Raw genomic sequence first — 21666 nt, 5'->3', positions numbered from 1 at the left:
ACAATAATAAAATTAAAAGAAGCTAGTGCAATATGGCACCCTAAGAACCCAGTTCACCTACTACAGCAAGTCTTGGATATCTGAACATACCTGAAGAGCAAGACTGTGACTTTTAACTTCATCTCATGAAGATGATAAAGGCCTTTAAAGAAGATATAAATAAATCCCTTAAAAATTACAGGAAAACACAATCAATCAGAAGATCTTATAGAGGAAACTAATAAATCCCTTAAAAATACAGGAAAATACAATCAATTGTTAAATGACATGAACAAAATGATCCAAGACCTAATATGGAAATAGAAGCAATAAAGAAAACACAAATCAGGCAACACTGAGGACGGAAAACATAGTAAAGAAACAGAAACAACAGAGGAAAGCATCACTAACAAAGTACAAGAGATGGGAGGGAGAATCTCAGGAATGGAAGATACTACAGAAGAAATTGACACATCAGTCAAAGAAAATCACAGCTAACTCAAACACCCAGGAATTTTGGGATACAATGAAAAGAGCAAACCAAAGAATAATAGCAATAGAAAAAGGTGAAGATTCCCAGTCAAAGAGCCAGAAATTATCTTCAGCAAAATCATAGACAAAACTTCCCTAACCTAAAGAAAGGCATGGCTGTAAACATACAAGAAGCTCACAGAACACAAAATAAATTTGACAAGAAAGGAAAATTCTCCTGCTAAATAATAATCAAAGCACTAAATGCACAGAACAAAAGAAAACATACAAAAAGTTGCAAGGAAAAAACAGAAAATAACAAAATCAAATTTAAACAATAGCTTTCTACTAATCCAGCCCTACAGAGGATACTGAAGGAAAATTCCAACACAAGTTGAGTAAGTATACCCAAGGAAACACAAATTAATCTGCCTACAGCAAACCCAAAAGAATAGTAAATAGTATCACACATACATAACGCTACCTTCAACATAAAAAATAACAAAACTAACAATAATGGAACACTATTCAGCTATTAAAAACAAGGGCATCATGAATTTTGTAGAAAATGGATGGTATTAGAAAATATCGCCCTGAGTGAGTTGACCTAGACCCAAAGGACATGCACAATATATACTCACAGATAAGAAGATATTAGCCATAAAGTTTAGGATACTAGTGATGCATCCCACAGACCCAAACAAGTTAAACAAGAAGGAAGGGCCAACAAGGATGCTAGAATTTCACACATAAAGAATAATAAAGTAGCCATAGGAGACAGAGGGAGGGAGGGAACTGATGGGAGATAGAAGACAGAAGCAAACTCTGGTAGGATGGCATGAATAGGTATAGGGAAAGACAGGAGAGAGGGGCAGAGGGCCAGGAGGATGAATGGAAATCTGCAGCTGTTGGGACTGGGTGGTAGGAGGAATCTCCAGGAAGTCACCAAAAGCCTGGGTTGAGAGAGGCTCCCAGAAGTCAAAGCTGGTGACCTTACCCTCTGTGGATGGATAAGGACAGCAGCCTACCCAAAAAACATTGGACCCAAATTTATCCTATCCAAAAGAAATACAGGGACAAAATTAGTGAAGAAAGTGAAGGAATGGCCAATTAATCACTGGTCCAACTTGAGACAAATCCCATGGGCAAGCAGCAATCTTTAACACTGTTAATGATACTTCGTTATGCCTGCAGACAGGAGCCAAGCATAACTGTCTTCTGAGAGGCTCTATCCAGCAGCTGACTGACATAGATGCCAGTCAAAACCTACAGCAAAACATTGGACGGAAAGTCCTAGAGACTCATAGAAAAGTTGGGGGAAGGACTGAAGGATCCGAAGGGGAACCCCACAGGGGGCTCAACAGAAACAATTAACCTAGATCTCAGGGAGCTCTCAGATACTGAGATACAAATCAAAGAGCATACATGAGCTGGACCAAGGTTCCTCACACACTTATAGTTCAGACTCTACATGGGTCCCACAACAACTGAAGCTGCAGCTTCTCCCTAAAACTATATTCTGACTGTGGAATCCTTTCCCCAATACGGCTGCCTTGTCTGGCCTCTGTGGGAGAGAATGCTCCTATTGTTGTAGAGTCTAGATGAACCATTTTAGGGGCATACCTGGGGAGGAGAAACCACTCAGAGGAGCAGTGGGGCTCCCTCTCACAGGAGCAGGGCAGGGATATAGGGGATGGAAAATGTGAGAGGGGGTCAGAGAAGGCAGCAGTGTTTCCGACGTAAATAAATAGATAGATTCATAGATGGATAAGTAAGTAAGTAGATAGATATAGATATAGATATAGATAGATAGATAGATAGATAGATAGATAGATAGATAGATAGATAGATAGGTAGATAGACAGATAAGAAAAAAGATAGCTATTGCTTCCCTAAGTTGAGTCATGAAGAAAATTTTGTGTATGAGAAGCCATGTTCACACATACAGATGATACAGAGGAAAACAGTGTTCCATAGCATCCAAATACAAGAATAGGTGGTAATCATGGGACACATATAAGGGAACACTATAAATGATCATCATGATAAAATATACCTATTGTAGCAGCATTAGGTAAACCTTCAGAAAATGGCAATGACTGAAAATTCCTAAAAACAGAGGAAAAGTGTCTATTCATATGGTGATTGAAATAGGCAAAGTAAAACAATATGATATTTAGGGACACAAAGAAATTTGGAAAAACTATAAAGAAAAACATAAAGGATCCTTTTTTTTTAATTAGAAATTTTCTTTATTTACATTTCAATTGATATCCCCTTTCCAAGTTTCCCCTCTAAAAACAAACCCTGTTCCCTTCCCCCTCTCCCTGCTCACCAACCCACCCTTTCCAGAATCCTGGCCCTGGCATTCCCCTACACTGGTGCATAGAACCTTAACAGGACCAAGAGCCTCTCCTCCCATTGATGAACGACTGGGTCATCCTCTGATACATATGCAGCTGGAGCCATGAGTTCCACCATGTGTACTCTTTGGTTGGTGGTTTAGTCCCTGGGAGCTTTGAGGGTACTAGTTAGTTCATATTGTTGTTCATCTTAAGGGGCTGTAAACCCCTTCAGCTCATTCGGTTCTTTCTCTAGCTCCTTAAGAAATTAAAGATTTTTTTTAGAGTTTAATGAAAATGAAACCACAACATACCCAAACTTATGGGACACAATGAAAGCAGTCCTAAGATGAAAACTCATAGCTCTGAGTGCCTCCAAAAAGAAACTGGAGAGGACATACACCAGCAATTTGACAGCACATCTGAAAGCTCTAGAACAAAAATAAACAAATTCACCTAAGAGGAGTAGACCACAGGAAATAATCAAACTCAGAGCTGAAATCAACCAAATAGAAACAAAAAGAACTATACAGAGAATCAACCAAACCAGGAGCTGGCTCTTTGAGAAAATCAACAAAATAGATAAACCCTTAGCCAGACTAGCTAGAAGGCACAGAGAGAGTATCCTAATTAACAAAATCAGAAATGAAAAGGGAGACATAACAACAGAAACTGAAGAAATCCAAAAAATCATGAGAGCATACTTCAAAAGCCTATACTCAACAAAACTGGAAAACCTGGATAAAATGGACAATTTTCTAGACAGATAACAGGTACCAAAGTTAAATCAAAATCAAATAAACATCTAAACAGCCCCATAAAGGATCCTTAAGGAGACTTGATGACATTCTATTTCTTAAGTGGTGTGGACAGAGGTACCAGATGATGTTGTTTTAAACTGCAAAATTACTATCTTACTATCTATGTATTTATCTATCATCTATCTATGTTTTGCTTAATGTGTGATATCAAAAATGGGTAAAAAACAAATAAGCACTCAGAGTATGCTGTTTCTTCTGCCTTAAATTTAGCATCCTTTTCACAATAATGCATCATGCATAAATAATGTTCAAATTGATGTTTATGTCCTCAAAATAACAGTGATATTTGCTATGACATGCTAATACACATATATATGATGGAATATAAGAACATTGCATACATGAATGTACTTAAGAAGCTTAGATTTTATTTCTAACTTTGGCTCTGCTGCTTTCCTTGATCTGACCTCTAATTTAGCTTCATTGTTCTCTTATGAATACTGTGTATTAAATAATGTTGTTCAAATATAGTCAAATGAGAAATTAAATGAATTACTTGTAGATCCTGAGAATCAGTCATCAAAGCTTCCCAGGTATAAAATACAGAGGTAAGCCTAGAAACAAATTAGAGGACAATAAAATTTTAGGGTTCGGCTGGACAGTGGTGGCACACACCTTTAATCCCAGTACTTGGGAGGCAGAGGCAGGCAGATTTCTGAGTTCGAAGCCAGTCTGGTCTACAGAGTGATTTCCAGGACAGCCAGGCCTATACAGAGAAACCCTGTCTCGAAAAAAAAAAAAATCAATAAAAAATTGTTTTAGGGTTCAAATTTCTGGAGTATATTGTGGTGTCATTTGAACTTAGGAAATATTTTCATTTACAAAATCATGTAAAGGATAAGAATAAAGAGCTTGTAATTCTTCTGGAATTGTACCTGGGACACATTAATACAATATGTATTCTTGGATTCTAAAATGATAAAACTGTTTATATTTGTTTTGTATTTTTCCAAGATTATTTTTTTAAAAAGGTACTCTGGAATTTTTTAATGAAAGTGGAATTAGAGATGATTTCAATAACTTTAGAACACTTTTTAGTAAGCTTTCAGTGTTGCTATTGAACAAAGCAATGGTGATAAAAATGGAAATTATTTGTCTTGATTCTGTTTTGGAAGAGCTTTGAACCAGGGAATATTAAACCTATGTATGCTTCAGAATCTATGTCACATAGCCACTACATGGCCCTAGGATATATATCTGTCTGTCTGTCTGTCTCTGTTTCTCTCTATGTTTCTTTGTCTCTTTGTGTGTGTGCGCATGTGTGTGTGCATGTTCATGTGTGATTTCTTGTGAAGGCCCCACTCTGGTTCACACTCAGCTGTTTCCCCAGAGCACATCACACTTTTGAACTGATCCATCTTCAGCTTTGACCAGGAGGGTTTGTTAATATCCTGGACCACAGTCCTCCGTGTGAGGAGCTCTCTGTCCCAGACATGCTCTTTGCTTTGTGTTATGGGCACAAGGAGGTATCCTCAAGCATCTTCTAATGTGACTGGCTGGCAGCCTGGAGCCAGAAACACTTTTTACATAGGCACTAGACTGTTTCTTCTTGACCTGAATACCAAATTCTACTAGCCAGACTAGCCAGTCTACTGACTGTCTAGTTGGAGCTAGCTGCCAGCTGCTACTTACATCTTAACACTAAAGCATAAGCATTCTGATATCTAATCTTAGCATTATCTGAACCATTTCTAGTCATTTTTCTCAGTAGAGCTCTGGGTTGTAGATTTTATGCTTCTCTTTCTTTTGTTTCCCTTATGTTCTTCATTCTCTTCCAGCTATATGTATGAAATATTCAGAAATTGCCTATCAAATGCTATGAATTCTACATGGATATGCCAATTATTCATATCTTGGCACATAGGTGTGAATCAAGGTGATGTATATAAGACAGAAAAGGAAATAAGGACACCTACAACATTTACACACACCCACACAACACCCACACCCACCCACACCCACCCCTCCTACACACACACACACACTTACAGAGAGAGAATAAATTTCATCCTACTTTCATTGCTAAGGGAATTTTATTTCCTTCATCCTCTTACAAGTCACCTGCTCCCCAAGTGCTGCTGGGTATTCAAACTGCTATTTAAAAATCCCAGCTGACAACTGTTGGCTGACTTTGTTTCTGACATCGCTCATCTCTCTCAAGATGTTTTTGTTTTGGTATACAGGCAGCTCCATGTATCTGATAGTTAACCTAATATATTTCTCTAATATTCTTGGGTGACCTCATCTTTTGTTTTTTTTCTTTTTTCTTCTTCTTCTTCTTCTTCTTTTTTTTTTTTTTTGCAGCAAAACTACTTTATGTTGTTTCTTAATGAGATTTTTGGTCAAATACCAAGAGGCAGTACCAGGTCAGATCTTAGATTTAACCCCCAGCACTCCCTTTTTTGCTTTTTAAAAAGCTCATTGGGCCAAAGCCAAGGAAGCAGTTAGAATCCAGAGGAACCCAGGGGGAGAGATTTATGAATTCATGGTGAGCTCATATTATCAGTTCCTATTTTGGTGTTTCAAAATCTCCCCTGGTGTTTGAGAGCATCTTGATAATTAAAAGAAAATATTGCCTTCTAAAAAAAATTTCATCTTCATTTCAAAGTAAAACTTAAAAAAAAAATACTTGGATGCAAGATATATTTCCTCCCTCCTTTCTTGAATCTTTCTTCTTTCTCTTACTCTCTCCTTTCTTCCTTCTTTATTTCATATTTATTTTTTAGAGGAAGTCTTTTTTTTTCTTCACATAATACAATGCCTGTTAGAAATAAAAATATCAGACAATAAATGATTAGAAAATTGATTGTGTCATTTTGTCCTGTTTATCCCCCATAATTAAGCAAAAGATCTTTTATGTTGGAGTAAAATATTCTGTCCTGAACTGATCTTGGTTTGTCTCAGGTCAGAGTCATATAAGACCCCAATGTGTGTATTGGTATCAGGGCCAAACCTCTTACAAAATGTGAAATAAACACAATATTCTAACACATAAAAGTTCTGCTGAAATATTTATCATGAGGCATGTTTCATAAGAGGAAAAAATTCATAAATATATAGTTAGTTGGTGCTTGTAAGAACCTCATCCATGTACCTTAATGACATAATAGATTCTGATGAAATTTTTCCTAAATTAAATCATCACAGTGACAGTGACCTGGAAAGATCTTCTACTGGAGAACCTGTAGCTCATACAATTATGAGCTACATATCTAATCAGATGGTGAGGAAAGAGAAACACACTCATATGCATAAACACAAAATATTCTGAGGATCTCTGGATTCGAGGCCACTTGGTCTACAAAGTAGGTTCTAGGATAGCCATGTCTTCATAGAGAAACCTTGTCTCAAAGTCCCAGAGAGAGAGAGAGAGAGAGAGAGAGAGAGAGAGAGAGAGAGAGAGAAGGACACACACACACATACACACACACACACAGACACTATCACTCCTTGGCTCAAAGCTTCTGTGGGCTGTGCATTACCTGGAAGGTCAGAATTCTGCTTCTTAGCACAGTGCACACTCCCCAGCCCTTCTGCTTTCTTTCCACCTGGCATCATCCTGCAGCTTGCCCTCAAGTGATCTTAGTAGCTGAGATGTATTCTACCTTTATTTTGTGTAGTCTCCCATGATCCATTTCCTTCTTAGAGCCTCAACTCCTCAAACCATCTGAAATTCTCAGACAGCATTCTCTAATGCCATAAAGTACCTGCCCCTGGCAGTCATCTCAGTGTATTGCACTTGGTTTTACTGAATTTAAATAAAATAAAATAGCATCCATAGAAACACACACGCACACACACACACAGAAAGAGAGAGAGACAGAGACAGAGACAGAGACAGAGGAGACAGAGACAGATCCACATGAAAAAGTTTGCCTTATGAAATAATAATAAGGAATGCCCACACAAACAGGGGCATCAAAGGGCAGTTTGTGATTTTTGTTTTCTTGTCAAATACTGAGTAATCTTATAATCAAATGTGCAGCAATAGCAGGTCCAGCTGGGAGGATTAAGAACTAAGTACCTATTGGGCTGTCTGATCTCTTTCTTCTTCAGGTTTAGAGTAGGATAAATGAAAAGTTGGAGGCCAAGAGGGAGTGCTTTAATATAGAATAAATTGTCTAAAAGGGATCACCGAAGGCAGGGTTATCGATGAGCTGGGGAGTGAGGGAGCTGACTTTTTATTTTCAAACTAAGACAGGATAGAAGTAGGGGGATAAAGCAGGAAATCAGATAAGAGAAACAAAGGATGCAGGTATATTGGCCTTAAGTAGTCTTTTTCTGTTTCTGAGATTTCTTATGTTCTTGTGCTCAGAGCCAAGATCAATTGAGATTAATCAGTTGTATAGAAAGCATTGTGACTGGAATGCAGGCTTTTAAAGTTTAAATTTGTTTATTGAGCACAATTTGGTTAGCATCAGGTGCTGAAGTTATAGACACCAACACTAGCATAGAAATTACTTTATTTAGCTCCCAGTTGTAAGTTTCTATAGCAACTGGGCCCTATACCAGAAAGCTGAGATTCTCAAACTCAAATGATGTAGTCAGCGTTGGAAATAAAACAACTGGGTTTGTGTGTGTAGGGCACTGGCTTCAGTTTTTACTTCTTCATTTCTGCCTTGTGAGAAGTCACTTCTTTGTGACTATGTCTTTAGTCATATTTTTAATTACACCTTTCACTTTGAACTTTCTCCTCTTGGCAGCAGCATAAAGTATCTATTTTGGTTGTGTTTTGATTTCTATTGATGAGTTAGAGTGTTGATCCAGAGGAGGTGCTCGTAATTTGTTTTAAATGCCACTGAAAATTCTGAATTGTGAAGAAAGTGTCCATGCTGCCAAATTTAGTTACCCACTCCCAGCAGAAATTAGAATGTTAATTCAAAAAGAAAACCTAATTTAATTTCTATATTATGCTTCCATTCAGTTCAAAACTGCAATGTCATGATATTTTTAAGGATGTGGGCTGTCCCTTATGAAGTTTTCTTTTTAAATCCTTCAGTAAACATATACTTAGGAGTAAATTGATTTTTATCTTAGGGTTTTTACAAATGAATGCTTTTATTACAACAAGTAAGATTTTTCTAGAGAACCTTGTTATGGCTGAAGTAATATTTTATGATTGTAGTTTAGTCAATACTGCAGAAAATCTTAGGAAAAAAATACACGTAGGTTCCAACTGGGAGAAAAACCTCTACATGTAAAATATACATAAACACAGTAGCTCTCCTTCTGCCAAAAATTCTGAATAGTTCTGTCTAATCCCATACTTACTGTATGTGTCATCTATCTCTAAAATTATGTTATTGATCTCTATATATCTCTACCTATCATCCTATCATCTATCTTTTGTCATCATCTATCATACATCTTTCTACATCTATACATATGCCTAGAAAATGAACTTTAGATTAAATGAAATATAGGAAATAATGTGCTTTAAATAAACATATCTTTCCATAAACCTCATATTTCATAAGAACTGCCTTTGTATATTTTATACACATTTTTTTAGTGATTTATTTTTATTTTATGTGCATTGGTGTTTTGTGTGTAGGTGTCTCTGTGTGAGTGTAGCAGATTCCTTGGATCTAGAGTTACAAACAGTTGTGACCTACTATGCAAGTGCTGGTAATTAAACATGGGTTCTCTGGAAGAACAGCCCTTGCTCTTAACCATTGAGACATCTCTCCAGTCCTCAAATCCTTTCTGACTTTGGCTATTTTAAATACTCTGTAACAGCCATTTTTAAAGATTGAATATCAGAATATTCCTGACTTAATGTATGGCAACATTTATTAGTTTGGAAAATGACAAGAATGTACCATAAAAGAAAGGATTCTATGCCCTGATCAAGCAAAACAAAACAAACAAAACAAACAAATTCCACTCAGTGTTCACATTTATTGTTAACTTGGGGTCTATTAACATTTGGAAAACACAAATTCTAAGAAGCAGCTGCTAGAGATTGGCTAATTATAATTTCACAATTCAGAGAAAAATCTTATTTGACTCTAAAATTCTGTCCTTGTTTTCTCCTTTCATGAGTTATCACACAGCCAAAGCAGAATGTGTGTATGTGTGAGGAAAGATCTAGCAGACATGCTTCCTGTCTGCTGTGAAAATGCCTCACCTCAGATGACCTTGATTCTCTTCACATTCAATAAACTTTACAACAGACTTAATTATAGTGAAATTAATTCAGTTTGAAATTATCTGTCTCTGCTTGTCCTCAGTTTCTATGAGGGATCTTTAAATGCCATCAGTCCTGTTGCTGAGCGTCTGTGTGTCATTATGTCTACTATATAATGATTTATCCAAGGTCATATGAGACCAATTTTTGTTCTCCCTGGTAAGTAGCTTCCAGAGCTCTACTTACATTCTGAATAGATAATTATTCCTTTACCAGAACATGTGTAGACAAACAGCTGGTGAATAAAGAGAAGCCATTAAGCTACACTTATGTTTTTGAATATCAAGGTTCAGAAATATTGTGGAATGTATTGTGCCATGGATTATAGATTCACTTCATTTGTTAATAAACCTCTCACGATACATTTTTCTTCATGTAACTTACATCAAATAATTTAAAATTTTCTGGGTCACTCAAGGTAAAAACTTGATTAAAACTAATGAAATCGGGTCTCGGATACAGCTCAGTTGGTAAAGTGTTTAAATAGTATGCAAAAATTTTGTTTTGACTTTGATCCCAGCACTGAATAAAGCCAGGGTGGTGAGATAAGTGTATAATTTCAGCACTTGGAATTTGGAAGCAGGAGTATCAGATATTAAAGACCATTCTCTATTATATAGTGAGCTTAAATTTAGCTTGTTCTACATGAGGCACTGTTTCAAAAAATAAAACTAAAATATTTATTAAAAGTTATACTTATGGAAAATATAGAATTTGAAAACTACAAGTTCAATTTCTAAATATGTCACTGCAGAAATGAACATAGTTTTTATTGGAGAAGATAAATGATTCTTGTAATTTGGGTTTGTTAGCTGAATTAAAACAAGCTTATTTAAAATGATTTTTTAATCACAATTTTGGTTATAAAATCCCAAACCCATCTGAATATTAGTGTGTTTGGGAACTTTCTGGCCCTGTGTTCACAAAGTAGGTCAGAGGCAGATTTCCAGAGGTCCTGTAACTTTGAACATTGGTTGGTGTCTGGATACTTGGCTTTGCAAACACTCCCTAAATGTTGAGGTAATTTTTAAAGATCTCAATTGCTTGTTCACATAATGTAATTTTTATTAACATCTGCTTTTCTTCTGTGAATCTGGAATGGTGATAGTCACAAGCCAAAAAAGCCATGTGCCCAGTTCTGAATAAAACTCTTAAGTGCTGAGCTGTAAATGGGTTCTGCATAGTAAAGCTGTTATAGCTAGGTTACTGAATTTTCTCTTTCCTAGAGGTAGAGGGAACTGGTGAGTTGGTGCATAGGAAGGCTCCATAGATTATTTCATTTCCTTACCTGGTATTATTTGGTCTTTCTGCTCCAAATATGCATCTGTACCATATGTGTCTTCATAGTAAATACTTGATGCTAATACTATGATGCATATGGCTATAAGCTATGTTTTTATGGCCCCTACTGTGCATCACCAAATATATAGACTGTCCTGGGGAACCCTAAGACAGAATAGCTACACTCTTGCTAATTCATCAATGTAGGAGTTTCAAGGAAAGAAAAAAACCTTAGTCATGACAAGAATTGAATGCATGGGAATAAATACCTACAGAGAAGAACAGTATTTCAGCAAAGGTGCCATGATAAATATGCTATTTACTAAACTCTTGCAAGGACCTGTGAAATTTGAAAGCTAGAATTATATGTATACATAAATTAGAAGAAAACACCATGGGAAAGCTTGGCATTCTTTACACCAATTGCTCTAGTGCTAGCTATAAACCTACTTTTCAAATTGTAGTAAATTTTTACCTTCTGTCTTATGTATTTTTATACAGTGTGAGAAGTTTTAGATGAGACCTTAGCAGTAAACCTGGTATGCAAACTTGATGCTGCTATGAGGTAAAATGAGAACAATCCTTGGAGAACTAAAAGCTCAATCATGGAGTAATATACAAATTAGGAAATAATTCAAATAATGGTGTATATTAAATGGTTCAGCAAAGGATTTAAGGTGACTATTTTATAGAGTTTATAGGAAAATGCAAATTCTCTATAAAATTGGGTTTCCAAATTAAATTTCTCAAATGATTTGTTTATTACCTGAGCTCCAAAGAACATGAAATATGTTACAGGTAACTCAACTCAGTTTGTAATCTGAGCCCTCAATGAGAATGAAGCAGGGGTATTTCAGAGTTTGGGGACAGTTTAATCTGTAGAGCATGACCTTATTTCATACAAACAAGCAAGCTAACAAACAAACAAATTAATGAATGAACAATAAATCAAACCACTAAACTCATAAAATGTAAAAAAGTAAATCATGAAGACAGATCAGCAGAAGTGGCAATCATAAAACCAAAAGTATGCCAAGCCAAGAGATAAAATATACCTACAAAGTGCTATTGGTCATCAGTAGTTTAAGAAGAAAACTCTAACAACTGATTAAGGAATATGAAGTTCTCAATGTATGATCTGATTTTAACTTGGAGAGAAAAGCAGAGCTTTCCATTTCATTTACTGTAGCCAGCATAATCCTCCTTAGCAAACTCTGATGAAATTCAGAAATAGAAATTGAAGAGCAATCCAACAAAAATGTGAATAAATGTATTCTAATACCAAGCAAATAAATTCAAAGTTACATTTGAAAATCAAATTGTATAATAAAGATTATCCAATGTTAATCACATATATTAGGAAATCTATTACTATAAAACCACATTGCACTTCCAACCAGAAAGCCCATAAGGGCTGTCTCGTGTGTCTTACAAAGGAATTTGATAAAGTCTAGCTACAAATTGGCCAAAATATCTTACTATGCAGAGAAGATATAAACATATTTCCTGGTCATTCCATTGAATGATATTTCTCCTGAAATATTAAGCAACAGTACATATTTAGTGGGTGATGGTATTCAAAATACTGTGTTGTAGATAGGAGTATTATCCATACTTAAGTGTGAAAGAAAGTGAAGTACTGCAAGTTTAGATTTCATGTGTATATAAAATGGTGATTCAGTGTAGAAACACAGCAGTGAGGTCCCAAGATCTCCATTCTTCAGGAGGACTCTTTCACAATGTTAAACATCCTTTCTAGACACAGAGTTGAAACTAGACAATTGGTTGAAGATTCAGAGGAAAAATTGGGGTTGTAAGTTAGGTCTAATCATTGTATGCATAAGAGATTAAAACTATAAACCACAATGGATAACAAAGAGCCACGAAATCTAGGAAACTCATTGGAGCCTGTTTTAAGGATGTGAAATAATACAAGTAAATGAGGCTGAGATGCAAGAAGTTGAAAGAAAGATTGAAAATCATAGAAACCAAAGGAATAATATCTTTCAAGGAGAAGTTAATGGTCCACTGTTGTTGGTTATGTAAGTGTCACCTGAGGACTTAGCCATGGTTTTAGCAACCTAAGATTCACTGGCTTCATAACAAGGAGAGATACAATGCATCTGAGGGGCAAAATCTTAAACATGGTGGATTGAAAAGAGAACAGCAATTTAAAAAAATTTAAAAAAATACAATGCAGCAAGCAAAAAATAGGTAAATGAATAAAAAGGAAGAAAGAAAGGAGAACAGTAACGAATGAACTAACCTACACATTTTTGTAAGACATTCTGTCACAAAGGGGAGAAAACTGAAGTAGTGGCAGAAGAAAACAATCAATTTTACTTTGTTTTCAAGATAAAATGTGTAATGTGCATTTTGAGCATGGGATAGTCCAGAATAGAGGTGGAAATGTGAGTTTCAGGAGTATCATCAGAAATTGCCCTCAGGTACTGAAGCACAGTCTGTCTAGACTACCTGTGATGGGGAAGGCTTGAGTCATCAGTATTCTATAGTCATCACAGAGAGAAAGAATGGGAGGAATTGAAAAGGATTGGCCCCTTGGAGGTGTTGCCCTATGGTCTGTTGTCATTTGGATGTGATGTATGTCCCTCATTCCTATAGCTAATGTGGCTTTTGAACCTTTACTTTCCCTCTGGCTGATGACAGCATTGGAAAAAATAAGGTCAGGATGGTGGGTAAGTCAACACCCGATGAAGACATGGATGAGTTTGAAGCAGAATGGACCTTTAGGTGGTAACCTACATGGAGGAAGGAGGACACTGGCAATGTGCTTTTGCTTCTGGACCTTGCTTCTCTGTTTTGTACTCTCTGCTTCCTAAATGCTATGTGCTAAGCAGGTTTTCTGTTACACCTTTCTACGCTGATGTTTCTTCTTTGACTTAGGCCTAAGAGAAATATGGCCAAAATACCATGTCCTGAAGCAGTGAATACCAAAGTCAAGACAAAGTGTTGTTCACCTAAGTTGATTGACACAATTATGTTCACATAGTCATGGAAGTGAGCATAACACACTCATTTTGTTTTTATAATTTAAGCAAGAAAGAACTAAGAAAGAGTGTGAAGCATTTTTAGAAATATTGAGAACCTCTAGGAGAGTCAAGAATTCACTTACTGTCCTTGTGCTAGGTCTCTTCCTAAGGTTCTATCACCTTGCAAGTGTGACACAGGATGGCAACAAAGCCTTTATAAATTCACGATCCTTGACATCAAAACAACACTCAGAACATCTTCATTGGCCTCAAACATAAATAGAGTAAAGAAATGTTACGGGTCCAGTGCTTGGAAAAGCCATGAAGGAGATGAAGGAGATTGGAGAAGGAAAGGATGATTAAGAATAACTTTCTACTTTATCAAAAGTTACTATGCAATCCAGAGCCCAGACACTTTTATATTGAAGACCTATGCTTTTTTGTTGCTGTTGTTGATGAGGCAGATGGTGGTTAATTGGTTAGAAGAGCATAGTGCATGAGTGTGTAAAGGGTAAGCGCTCATTCCTGATACCTGTTGGAGATTGGAAGTGTTCTTAGTCTGTGTGTGAAATGTTTTATCTTCACTCAATCTCAGGCTGAATATGTTTATATATGCCCTTTAATCTCTCTCTCTATTACATACTTATATATTTCTCTAACTATTTACAAAATCTCTAATATATATGATATGTGTACATAACTACACATTGTAGATCAGGGACATGGATATTCATATCTTAAAACTGATGTCACATGTGGTGATTTTTATAGATTAAACATGTACACTTGAGTGTCTCTTATGTTTCCTAAAATAAACTCCTACCATTAGGAAACCTTTTATCTGAGGAAGATTTTAAGAAAGATTACATTGTTTATATAGTTCTACATTTAACAAATGGTTGTTGAACTTATGACATTTTAATATTTATTATGGATTTTTCCTTATTTTGAGAAGCTAGATTAATTATATTTCTACTAGTGACAATAACCTTTAAACAATTTTTTAGAAAAACAAGGAATTACTATTTTGTTTTTAAGGAATAGAAAGGATAAGGAAAGTTATCACAGCTGGTTTTCAGTTAAAATTTATAATGTGTAATTTAACTAGTAGAGAGTGATTTTAAATTTACTCGAGTGATTTAAATAATTACATGGAGAGAGGCAGGTATTCCTCTGTTAGATAAATGTGTGTTGTTAGAAAACACTGAGAATGATTTAAAGAAAATTCACCAGTCCACAATAGAGAATTTAAATCAGCATTTCAATAGTTGAGGAGGATTTAATGTAAAACAGCAAGCCTTTCTGAAATAAGCAATCAAAATAATTCATTAAGGCAGCAATCACGAGTAAGCCTGGCTGCTGCTGTACTGGATATGTAAACAAAATTGGTAAATATTTTTGAAATAAAACCTCAGGTACTTCAACTTCCTTTATTACTGGAGGGGAAAAAGCAGTTTATTATCACTCTGAATTTTTGTCTTCCAAAAATGGAATGCAAAGGTAAGTAGGAAAATTCAAGGAAATAAATATCTGATAAAGTTATAAATATAGACATGGTAATTCTTCAATCTGTGATATAAAGAAGATTTCCTAAACTTGTTAATACTCAATTACACAAAATTTCCAAAATTAATGAAATGAAAGCCATAGTTTTTACAGGTTTAGAATGACTCATTAATATATTTAAAATACTCATTGAGTTTTTTCTTTGACAACTTTATACATATATAAAATACATTTCCATTTTAATCCCTGTAACACCATTTACTTATTTTCTAAATCTATTGCCTCACCGTTCCTATCTACAAGTTCTTTTTTTACATATTTCAGGGTTTTTTGTTCCTTTTTGTTTGTTTGTTTGTTTTTAATTGGAAGGGGTTGTTTTGGGATCCATTAAATTTAATGTGGTTCATCTGTGTAAACAGTGAATTTAAATTACCCAGCAAAGCCTGATGGGTTTCTCAGTGGGTACAAGTGATAACAATAAGTTAGCTAGAAAGATATTTTAGTTTCCTGTTATAATGAAGAAAAGTTACGTTTCTATGTTATAGTCCTTCGTTTTGAAGAAGTCAAAGCAGAAAGTCAAGCAACTAGTCATATCATATCTGCAATCAAGAGCAAAAGCAGTATCTATGCATCCTTGAGTGTTGGCTTGCTTTTAGTGCTCATCTAGTTTTATTTCTTTTCGTACAAATTCAGGGGCTGTGCTTTGGGAATGGCACTGCCTATAGTGAACTGGATCATCTTAAATCAATCAACAATCAAGGAACGCACTGACCGTTATCCCCACCATTTGTAGACAATTCTTCATTAGATTCTCTTCCCATTGGATTCCAGGTTGCGTGAAGTCAACAGTTAAAATTAACCAGTACAGAATGAAAACCACATTTGTGCCTCCTTATCTATGATTGACTGTTGCTAGGATCAGCCTTGTGGATACTCACTATAGGCAGTCATCATGGGTGTAATATCATTTGCTGTGCCAAGCCCAGAAGCCAGCTTTTCATAACCATTCTCCCTGTCTTCTAAATCTTACCTTCTCTTCCATGGTAATTCCTGAGCCATGGAGGGGATGGTATAAATGTCCTGTTTAGGGCCAAACACCCAATTGTCACATATTCTCAGCAGTTTGATCGGGTGCATGTCTCTGCTTCATCATTTATTGCACAGAAGGCTTCTGTGATTGAGACTAGGAGTTAACATTTATCTGTGGACATTCACATGATGTTTAGAAGGCAGCTTAGTGTAGTGTCACTTTTGCTAAAGAGAGGTAGTAAATTCAGCTCTATGTAGTAAGACTGTAGATGTTTGGTCAGATTTGCAACACTACGCATGAATTCTTTGTTGCAGAGTAGAATACAAATGCACCAGAGTGGGTTTAGCTATGCCCACAGACTTGACAGTGTTAGACCAATGCAAACATATTACCTGGCATGCTGTTTTGTGGTCCGGAGAGTTCAGCGCTGTACAAGACCATTGACGACTTTTATCCTTCAGCAGTCTGCATAACACCTTCCTTCATCATACACTTTAAACATCAGGGAGGAAGCTCCTAGCTCATTTCCTGCTTGAGTCTTTTTGTGCTTTGTAACTGAGTGTGAGCTATCTTTAGCAGTCGGGTACTATCAACTAGTTCCGGTTAATAGAATTGGACTTAATCATAAACCAATCTGTGTGACGTTATTGGGGAAAATAAAATGCCTGCATGGCTGCCTATTGTATTATTTCATATCTGCCCTTACCTGCCTCTCATCTGTGTCCTGATTCCAACGTGCAAATTTCTTTTATTTTTAAGGTATGACACTGGCTTTATTACTCATGTACTAGCGAGGATATTAAAGACAACGGTGAGTAACAAAGTAAGAGTGAGTCAATCTTTTACTTCATGTCTGATTTAAATATGCATGTTTTATAGTTCCTTGTAACTATATATATTTAATTTAATCTTTTTTCTTATTCACTTTACATCCTGCTCCCTGATTCCCTTTTGGTCACCCCTCACACAGTTCTTGACCCCTCTCCTCTCCTTTTCTCCTTTTCTGAGTGCACCCCTTCCCCCCCCAGCCCCCCACCCCCCGGCACTCTGAGAGGCTAAGTGCTTCTTTATCCACTGACACCAGAGAAGACAGCCCAGATAGAATAAACATACCCTATATATATATATATATATAGGCAATAGCTTCTGGGATAGCTGCCGCTCCAGTTCTTTGGGATCCACATGAAGTCCAAGCTGCATATCTACTTGTGTGCATGTGTGCAGAGAATCATAGGTCCAGCCCGTGAATGCTCTTTTGTTGGTGGTTCAGTTTATGAGAGGCCCAATGGTCCAGGTTAGTTGATTCTGTTGGTCTTCCTGTGAAATTCCTATCCCCTTTGGGGCTGCAATCACTCCTCCTATTCTTCCCTAAGAGTCCCTAAGCTTCATCAGCTCTTTGGCTATGGTTATCTGCATATGTCTGAGCCAGCAGCTGGGTGGAGCCTCTCAGAGGGCTAGCGCTAGGCTCCTGTCTGCAAGCATAAGGATTTCATCAATAATAGTGTCAGAGATTGGTGCTTGCCCATGGGAAGGGTCTCATGATGGACTGGTGACTGAATGACTATTCCTTCAGTCTCTGAACCATCTCCCGTGCTTGTATTTCTTGCAGACAGGATAAATTTTGAGTTGAGTTTTGTGGGCAGATTGGTGTCTCTTTCGCTTCACTGGGGCAAATTTCTTGTAAGAATAAAATTTATATTTTATGAAGAACGGTATTCACCACTACATGCACTTTGATCCTTTTGCTTTTCTTACTAGAAAATTATTATTATTATTATTATTGTTGTTGTTGTTGTTATTGTTATTAAATTATGTTGAACTAAGTATATATAAGATTTCTTTATCTGAGGAAGGGCACATCAATTAGTTACCCAATGCCAAATAGTTAGCCCTAAAAATATAAGTACATATAACATTGTACAGACTTAGCATATTATGTTTAGGAATAGATATCTATATACATCATACATAGATATACTTACATATATGCATGTAAAAGATTAATAAAAAAAATAGGTCATGAATTTAAAGAGACCAAGGAGGGGTATGTGGGATCGATTTGGGGGGGAAAGGTAGAGGAAATGATGTAATTATATAATATCAAAAATTTACCTCAAAAATGGAACAGATTATTGTCATTTTTAACATTTATAATAGTTGAAGACTTGAAGGCAATGTGAAAGAGTTATGTGCTTTGTGAACATTCTTCATTTCCTAAGAAATGAAGAATTAGTATGAGAGCACAATTTTGAAGCTATCAGAGGAATTCAGTTGTCTTAGAGTCTAAGCCAATGCTTCCCTAAAAAGTTATACTCATGGAAATATTTTAGATATGTGACATCGAACATTTCCTTCATTTATTACCCAACAGTTGGCAGTATGACTGAATTACAGCTTGGTGTTCTACCACCATCTATACAACCCATATATTTATTAATACTTACCATCTCTGAAAGTTCAGATTTTGTCTATCTAGAGTTTATCTAACATCACAGTAGTTTATCTCCCTGGAATCTGAATTTTATGGCCCAGAATTTTCAAATAAAACACACAGCTAATTCTCTCACATTCTTTCAAAAGAAATGTCAGACTTATAAAGGGATAGAGGATGGGTTTTACTGAGCACTTCTTTGATTTAGGCTTTAAAAGAAACATGGAGATGTGAGCAGATCCCTATGTTAAGTGTTTCCTTTGAAAGCAAGAACAGCAAGATTTATGAGACTTGAGCCAGGCACAGAGAAGTTGCCTTTCATGGAAGGACCAGACCAAAGGAAGTTGGAACTTAGTGTAGCTCTACAACTGGCTTAGGTTCATGGATAAAGAAGTGGGAATGCGGACATAAACAGAAGCATCTGCAGAACCCTTGGGATTTTTATCCAGTGTCCAATGCCAGGACAGGGCCTCTTGGAAATAAATGAAAAGAAAAATATGTTAAGTAGGCTTGACACTTGCGAATGGTTAGGCTTGACACCTGGGCCAAAAGGTTAGTTATAAATAGCATATATAAAAGACATTAAGCAGAATGAGTATACAGCATTTTAACGAAATTATGGTGATTTCTATTTTCTAAATAGAAGAATGTTTAGGGCTCATGAGATGGCTCAATGTGGGAAAAATACCATCAAACCTAATGACTTGAATTTGATACCACGGTAGAAGGAATGAACCAACCCCTACATATTGTCTTCTGACTTTCATATATATACCATAGGAAAAAGTTACCCTCTATTTACAAATAAACAAGTTTAGTAATGAAATAATAGAAGGAAAGAACTGTCAATAGAGACCCAAATCAACATAAAAATCACAATATAAACTTTGATCTTAGCCCTTGTTTAATGGACAAATGACCTCTGTGACTTCCTTCCTATACTTAACAATTTAATGGGAGATATGTCACTGTTCCCTGTTTTGCTTTCTTCAATAATGTGAATAAATGATTGAAAGATTAGGCTGGTGTATTGATTGATGGCACAATATATTTCTTTATACAAAAGTAATGCTAATAGAAAATAAATTTATGTTTGTTTCCTTCAAACCCATCTTTCTAAGGCATGTTGAAAACTGTAAGAAAAATTAGCTAAACACATCACATTGCCTCACAAAAACATGATGCATTTTCTAATATTAAGTTTTCTCATTAAGATTCTATATAAATGCGTGGAGAATTTTTTTCATCTATCAGTTGATAATGAAAACAAATTATTTTATTTGAGCTAGTGATGTCATTAATTATCTATCTTTTGACAAATAGGTTCTACATTGCTAACTCTTTTAAGCATGACGGGGAGCCAAGCATTAATAAGACTTTCTCCTTTTCTCCTGTTGCTTCCAGGTAGCAAGAGAACATGAGTAAATAATAATTTACAACCAGAAAAGAGATAATTCCAACGATAAGCTAAAGTACAGCATATGGGTCGGAGTCATCATGTTCTCCTGATACCTACCAAAAACAGGACACATCCACCCTGGATAGAATTGGATGGAAGAGAATAAGAAGAGCTTGTAAGATGAAGTTTAAAGAATGAAAGAGCTGACAAATGAAAGAATTCGAAAAATGAAGAGAGCTGAGCAAAAGCAAGGGGTTAATTTAGGCTAAGTGAACACATAGAAACATGATAGACGTGAGGCTAGAGCATCACATTTAAGAAATTTGATGTGGAAAATGAAGATAGGGGAGGCAGAGTCAATGAAGTATATAGTCCATGTCCCAGTTCCTACAATCTGACTAAGAGTGAAGTCAACATTTCTCTACTATCTCAGGATATTGAATGCTGCCTGCCTGTTGCCATCGAGGAAGAGCATTGTTTACTTCATCCACCAATTCAAATGTGATTGTCTTCCAGAAATACCCTGTATACCACAAGAACTGTTTCAGTAGCTACCCAGGTACCCTTTAATTTACCCATACAGACACATAGTAATATATACTTAAATCCCCTCCAGGTTTTTTCTAAGATTAATTTATTTTCTTTACACTGAATTATATTCTATTATGTAAAAAGGCTGCATTCTATTTATTCTCCTAGTGAAGGACATATTCTTGTTTGCAATTTGAATTAAGAATAAAGCTGCTATAAACAGCCATGCACAATTTTTTGTGTAAACATAACTTTTCAATTCTTTTTGTGTAAATACTACAAAGTACAATTATTGAGGTATAGAGCAAAGGGTGTGTTTAGTTTTACAAGAAACTGCCAAATTGTCTTTCAAAATAGATGTGCCATTTTTCACATTTTTCAATAAAGAATTGTTTTATTGTACATTCTTATATATAATTTATGTTGTTGAAGTTTTGGATTTTATATATTATGATAGGTATATAGTAGTATCTCATCTTTTAATTGTATTTCTTAATACAATTATTGGCAATAAAAATGGCATGATATATTATGTTCTAACTGGCCGTCTAGGTCTCCTTTAGTAAGATATGTCAGTTTAGATATTTTGCACAATTTTAAATTGAGTTGTTCACACTTTTATTGTTAGCATGTAATAATTATTTATATAGCCAATTTGAAATCATTTATCAGCTGAATGTCTCATAAATACTCTC

At 35.8% G+C, this 21666-nt stretch overlaps 1 long non-coding RNA gene across 1 annotated transcript in view; it reads left to right on the top strand.

Moving 5' to 3' along the window:
• The window catches only part of LOC116086055, a 35765-nt gene extending 14377 nt beyond the window's left edge, over positions 1-21388 (top strand). The window contains exons 2-3 of the long non-coding RNA XR_004116797.1: positions 17370-17421; positions 20446-21388. This is a non-coding gene — a long non-coding RNA (uncharacterized LOC116086055). The remainder of the gene's footprint in view (positions 1-17369; positions 17422-20445) is intronic.
• Positions 21389-21666: the final 278 nt, after the last annotated feature.

The sequence above is a fragment of the Mastomys coucha genome, unplaced genomic scaffold (genome assembly GCF_008632895.1).
Source record: "Mastomys coucha isolate ucsf_1 unplaced genomic scaffold, UCSF_Mcou_1 pScaffold12, whole genome shotgun sequence".
In the NCBI taxonomy this organism is placed as follows: Eukaryota; Metazoa; Chordata; class Mammalia; order Rodentia; family Muridae; genus Mastomys; species Mastomys coucha.
This window is presented reverse-complemented; position numbering and strand designations above follow the sequence as displayed.